The 7,157-nt window shown below is 42.7% G+C and overlaps 1 pseudogene; it reads left to right on the forward strand.

The window, feature by feature from the left end:
* The first annotated feature begins 6,836 nt into the window (after window positions 1–6,836).
* LOC130120230 (U4 spliceosomal RNA) lies at window positions 6,837–6,902 on the forward strand (annotated as a pseudogene).
* Window positions 6,903–7,157: the final 255 nt, after the last annotated feature.

A 7,157-nucleotide genomic window follows, 5' to 3' on the forward strand; every position in this document is an offset into this window, starting at 1 on the left:
GGAAACGGCAGGTGGTGGTAAGTGGGGCCACTTCAAAATGGAAACCGATGACGAGTTCCACAAGGTTCTGTGTTGGGCCCTGTACTCTTTGTTGTCTATATAAATGATTTACCAAGTGTAATACAATCTGATTCATAACTTTTTGCGGACGATACAAAAATATTTATAATAATTAATAAGGACACTGATACAGTCCATCTTCAAGCAGACCTCCATAGCATTAGTAACTGGTGTGATAGGTGGCTACTGAAATTGAATCCAGAAAAATGCAAACATTTACACATTGGGAAAACAAGTGCCAACTGGGTTAACTACAAAGTTGGAGATTTAATGGTTCAGCAAGTGGAAGAAGAAAAGGACATCGGTGTCTTGGTCAATAGTTCAATTGAATTTCACACACACGTTTCTGAAAAAAATAAAAAAATCAGACTCTATGCTGGTGATAATTAGAAGAACTTTTCTAAATTTAAATAGTTTTACAATTATATAAATCCTTGGTGCGATCTCATCTTGAATTTGCAAGCTCGGTCTGGTGTCCTTATAAAGTAAAATACATAGAAGAAGAAAAAATTGAAGGTTCAGAGAAGAGCTACTAAACTAATCCCAGGTCAGATGTCATATGATGAGAGGTTAAGAAATGTACAACTACCAACTCTACCACACAGGAGACATAGAGGAGAAATGATTGAAGTCTATAAGCTTGTACACAAAATATATGATTTCACAGCTGAGCCTGTTGTCTATTTGTGGAATAATAGGTATGAGTTAAGAGGGAACTCCTTAAAACTATTCCCGTTAAAGTTTCACTCTGAAAGAGAAAGAAACTTCTTTACAATTCATGCTGTAAGAGCATGGAACGAATTTCCAGAGGCTGTGGTGCATGCTCCTTCAGTTAGCTCTTTCAAAAATAAATTAGATACATTTTGGTCAACAAAGGACTTTTTATACGATTATAAAGCTGAGTTGTGAGTATTGTGTGACAATGAATATTTTGAGACTAATGTATTTGAGACTATTGTATTTATGTGATTTGTGATTATTTGTGAGATTATTGTGATTTTAATAAATATATTGTGGTTCTTTTTTGTATGCTTGTTTTTTTAATTTGTCGAGTCTGGTGTAGGGGATTTGTATCTTGTGCCAGAACATTTTTCATTAAATTTCATAAAATATGCCATAGAGCGCCATGTGTATGCACGTTTTCCATCCAACTGAACATAGATCAGGTGATTTCACTGATTAATCGTGGTTGAAGGTGTTTTTATCAGCGAAATGACCCTGGTGTTTAATCGGTTGGATGGAAAACCTGCATACTCATATGCGTGCTGTTCAAAAAACACATCCTTGTTCTCTTGGCTAAGGAACAATTTCCAACAGTGGAAATGACATCCCACAGAGCAGAGGATTTTATGGACGACGTTACAGAAGGTTGGGTGCAATGCATTCTGGTATGTGTAGGCGCTGTGAGAAACAGCCTGTGTACAATATAGTAAAAAATGAGGACTGTATTGCTTTAACTGACTACATTACTCATCAGTACCGATTGCACATACACAAAGCCATTGGTGAAATGAATGAAAACAAGCATAAAATCAGTTTAGCTAAAAAAAATTGATATTGTACAGTACATGTGCTGAAATATAGCTGTAATGAAGGAATAAAACATAGCCTACATTGTTGGTTGAGTGAACAAGGCAGAGTCATTGACTTTTCATGGAAAAAGTGAACCCAGCCATGATTCACTGTCACAGACAGTTGACAGACAGAGAAATGGACGGGGGTAGGGCTAATGGAGAGAGACAGACCTGGACAGAGACAAAAAGAAAAAAAGAAAATGAGATATGGAAAAGGTTGGGAGAAAAATAGCTCATGGTCTAAAGAACAAAATTACTTAAAACATAAGTAGAAAAAGAGGAAAGCATGTGTCGTGAAACACAAAAATAATACATTGGGGCTGGAAAAGCAGCTTGTCCCAGAGAGTCTGATTGCGAAACCACGACAAAGATAGAGAAAGACAGAGCAAACAGGGTGAGAGAGCAATGATAAAGGCCCTGAACAACACTATAAGCCTTAGCCATGCAAAAAATAAAAAATGCTGAAGTAAAAAAAAATTCAAGTGTCAGCTTGCTGATCACAGCCAAATGAAGTAGGGGGAAATAGAGAGGAAGACAGAGAGTAAGCAGTCGTCTGACACAGGTAAAGGATGGAGGCGGGCGGGGGAGTTTAGATGTCAAGCTAATATGAACTGTAGCAGCCACAGACAAGCACAAGTGTCTGCGGCCGTTCCGAAGTCCATCCATCACTGATATGCTCCTTAGTAACTTCAAAGTTGAGATACTCCCAATTTTAAGTGAATGACTGTTTATTATAAAGGGCCAGTATTTCAGAAAAACAGATTTTCCTGATCTGAAGCATTCTGCATATGGCTAACAAACTTAAAATTCTGAAATTTAGCTTAATTGACATTTATTGTCAAACAAGGGTAGACCAACAGGCAGACTATATCATTGCAAGATATCCAGATATCCTATGGACTCCTTCCTCTGAACATGTGTGCATCTGCAGTCAACATTTTATCATAAAAAAAGATTAAATTTTTCGATTTTTAAAGGAGCATTTATGTGGACTGATTATGGCAGAGAATCAGCAGGTACCTCCCAATTTGTTATTACGATACATTTGTGCCAATTCGGCACATATGACAACTTTCCGAATATCATGATTTGATATAAGTTTCTTAAGGCTCCATCTGCTGATTTACAGGCGAATTACATTCTGGCATACAAATTCAGCTTTTTCTTATTTGCAGATTTCAACTATTGCATCACAATAGCTTGATGCATCTAGAATAGTGATGGCTCTCTGTTGTCCTATCTAACCCGTTTCTGGACAAAGTTCATCTTTTTCAAACAGAATTGAAATAGGCATGAAGTTCTTGAATTCAGGGATATGAAGTGAATACTTCAAGAAAAAATGCCCCCATCTGAGATGTAGCCGTCAAACTGAAAAGACCTATCTTCTTCTTTCAGCTTCTTCCCTGTTTCTCAGGGGTTGCCACAGCAACAGTTTTCATCGGTAACCTGTGAGCAGGGGCGGACTGGGAATGAAAAATGGCCCTGGACTTTTTGACTCAGACCGGCCCACCAAACCCCCCAGCGATACACCACCACCCACACAAACCACACTACACTTTATGCAAACAAGATTACTGAATAATATGTATAACAATAACTTTAGTAAAATAGATGTAAAATAGAACAAGGGGAACATGTTGTTCTTAGGAGGAAGCTGGCTAGAAGGCGCACATTTTGGCACAATGGCACTGGCAGCAAGGTGGCAAGAATCTTGAACCATCTGACCAGTAAAATAAATAATACAGGAAGAAATGTGTTGGTGAAAAGACTGGTGCGTAGGCAAGTCATAGAATAAAATCAAAATAAACGTATTTCCTACCTCCTTAAATTAGCAATTTCGGCAGCAGCACACTTCTCTCAGCAACACCATCTATAACCAGGTCACTGTTCAGGGCCATTAAAACGTCTCACTCAGTAGCCATGAGCATAAAAGCTTCCAGGTGCTGCTGAGATAGAGTGCTCCTGAGCCTACTCTTGATGAATTTCAGAGTAGAGAAGCTCCACTCGCAAGCTACCTGGGTTACTGACAGGGTAAGTAGGAACCTGTAATTAAGGCCCAGGATGTGGTATGTGTCGGTCAATAGGTTATACTGACTAACACACGGGACAGTCCTTGCAAGATGAGCAGCTCTCGTTCACCATCTTCACCTCGTCTTCATTTCCTTCAGGTTTATGATCATCCATAGTCCTGGTTGTGTATTCTTCAAATCCCGATTGTTTTAACCTCGTCCACTGTTCTGCCACTCATGAGCTCAAGCTGTACGTTGGCCACCGTTGCTCTGCAATCAAATTTTATCAAGCATTTGCTTAATTCTTGAAGGGCTTTCTGTGGAAGGCCACTGGCACTAGCTGACTAAAGTTTTTAGGGTCCAGGAGAGCCATGTCGACATACAAAGTGCCATTACTTAGAAATCGCTGATGGACGCTATCTATAACTATATCCAGAATTTGATTATGGACGCCAATCCTGTCTCAGCAGCCACCGGGCGGCAGGCGGGGAGACACCCCGGACAGGCCATCGCAGGGCCGACACACACACACACACACACCTAGGGACAATTTAGTACGGTTCGGATAATGGATGGATGGACACCAATCCTGTATGCACTCTCCGCCCCAGTAAAAGTCTCATCTTGTGACATCTCTTCAGGCATGCTTTTCTTCTTCGCCACGCCACTCCCGTTGCCTAAATGCGCGCGCTATTTTTGATGACGTCGGCTGTAAAAGGTTGTATGAGTTCAACATTTCTAAAGTTCGCTGTAGCACGTCAACCTTGTTTTAATGTCCCGCCCCATCCAGCCTTGTGATCGGTGGGTTCACGAAAAGCGATACTGACGAGCGCTTGTTTCAACAAAAGGCACCCAAAATAGCTAAATAGCCCGGCTAGCCAAACCCCAAAACATTGCTTATCTTATCCATATTGTATTCTGTCTTACCTCTTTAGCTGCCAAACCTTGACAAACAGTCGAAATGGTATCGCTGGGCTCAATGAGCAGCTCTCTCTGCTCTCTGTTGCCAGTGCCTCCAGGCTCACTAGGCTGAGATGATTGACGGGAAACGGCGCCAAAAGAATAATGTGTTATTTCAAAACATTTGGCTGCATCAGCCTCACGGGACTTCAACCTCTTTTCTCTTCGCTTTTCAGCACCACCTTTGTGGGGGTTTTTTCCCCCTTTGTTTGTCCATCTTGCTCCACTCCACTATTTATCCAAATGTCGGAGAAGGGGTCAGCAAAAATTTGAAAAGTGGCTCTGTGTGTCTTGAACTCTGCAAACCTGTGATCAAATTGCTCCTGTAGCTTCACAATGGCATCAGCATACTTCTCACCACTGAATGGTGTGCCTGCATCCATGAGTGCCTTGCATGATGGGAAATGGCAGAGGTTTGTCTGAGAGAGCTGGGCTTTCCATAACACAGGTTTTGTGGAGAATGATCTCACGTTGTCATAGGCAGCACTGACAAGCTGCCCCTGGTTTTGTAATTTCTTGTTCAGTACATTCAGCTCATGTGTGATGTCAACAAGGAAAGCTAAGTCCATGAGCCATTTGGGATCACTTAGCACAGGAACAGCCATCCCAGCCTTCTCCATGAAGGCTTTCACTTCTGCTCTCAACTCAAAAAACCTCTTCAAGACGTTTCCCCTGCTGAGCCAACGTACCTCAGTGAAGTAGAGCACATCCTCATATGCTGACTCTATTTCCTCCAAAAAGGCGCGGAACTCCCGGTGCTTTAAACCCCTGGATCTGATATGGTTGATGCATTTCACAACGACAGACATCACATTGTCAAACTTCAGGCATTTGCTGCAAAGGGCCTGCTGATGGATAATGCAGTGCAGAACAATGGCCTCCTCCACACCCTCCTCTTCCAGTTTTTTTTGAACAAGTGCCACCACTCCATTTCTCCTCCCTGTCATTGATGGCACTCCGTCGGTTGTTATTCCAGCAAACCTCTTCCATGGCAAACCCGCATCCACAATGGCATCACACAGCTGGCGGAATATCTCCTGAGAGGTGGTCTGGCCATGCATTGGAATCACTGTGAGCAACTCCTCCATCACTTCAAAACTGTCGTCAACACCACGGACATAGATTGCGAGCTGCGCAGTGTCAATGATGTCTGTGCTCTCATCAAGAGCGACTGAGTATGCACAGAAACGTTTGGCTTTCTCACGCAGTTGATCATATATGTTACCTGACAGGTCAGAAATGCGCTCTGCCACTGTGTTGGCTGAAAGGCCGATGTTGCTAAACTGACCCTTCTTTTCCGGACCGACTATACTTGCAGCCTGTAACATGCACTTTTTAACAAACTCCCCTTCTTTGAATGGCTTTCCCGACTTAGCAATCATCTCACTCACCACGTAGCTAGCTTCGACTGCTGCATCATTATCTTTGCTAGCTTTCTTGAATAAATCTTGTCGCTTCAGTAAACATGTTTTAAGATTGTCAACCCGTGTCTCTCTCTCATCTCCCTGGTATTTTGTATACTCATCAGCAGGTCTAGTCGAGTAATGACGTCTGATGTTGTATTCCTTGTGCGCCATAACTTTCTCGGTGCATATAAGACACGTCGGGCTGCCTCTGTGCTCAACAAAAAAATATGCCGTCTCCCACTTTTCCTGAAATTGTCTGTGCTCGTCACCACCTTTTCTCTTCACGGCAGGTTTTGAGAAAGACATAACTTGGGGCTTGCTGACAGGACATATTTTCCTTCCACTTGGTGTCGCTCCGGAATCAAGTTTCAACCAAGTTTCAACCATTGCTAATTCGCGCTGCCCATTATGGTGCGTTCAAGTTGTGCTCGGAAGTCGGACTTTCTGAGCTCCGAGTTGGACATTTCAACGGGAAGTCTGAAATCCGAGTCGTTCCAATTTACAACTTCCAACGTAACGGGAACGCACCATGACTTGACAACAAACGCGACACCGGAAGCTGTCATGAGCCTGCGCTATGGTAGCTCATAAGTGAAAAATAAAAGCCCAGGGCAAGCGCGGGCCGCACTAACACTAAACTTTGATGTCAAGTAGGGGGCCACAAAATAACGTCCCGCGGGGCCGCGAGTTTGAGACCCATGCTTTTAGAACGTACCGGACCAAAAGTAATTGGCTGGGAGAGAGACTGACAGATTTAATACCCAACACAAAACTTGGAGGCTGGGGTGGCTTGGGGGCTGGGGTTACTTATATTTTGCGTTGCATCGAGCTTTGCGCAGTCGCAGTATCGTGGTCTATGAGGTTTATCCGGGGCGCGATTATTGCTAGTTGACCCCAATTATCAAACGGAATCTCGGTGCTCCAGATGGACAGTCCGCAACCCGGCCTCATCCAATCCCGTATGGAGCCTCGACTGATCCGGTATGGTTCTGTCAATCTGCATAATGATTTGGCAAAATGTTACGTCTTGAATTTACCTCTTGAATTCAGGAATAAAAAGTGACTCTACTTCAACAAAAAACACGCCCATCTGGGATGTAGCCTTCAAACTTTGAAAAGTCCCATAATGTTACATAAACATTTCGTTT

Source organism: Lampris incognitus, chromosome 10 (assembly GCF_029633865.1).
Source record: "Lampris incognitus isolate fLamInc1 chromosome 10, fLamInc1.hap2, whole genome shotgun sequence".
NCBI lineage: Eukaryota > Metazoa > Chordata > Actinopteri > Lampriformes > Lampridae > Lampris > Lampris incognitus.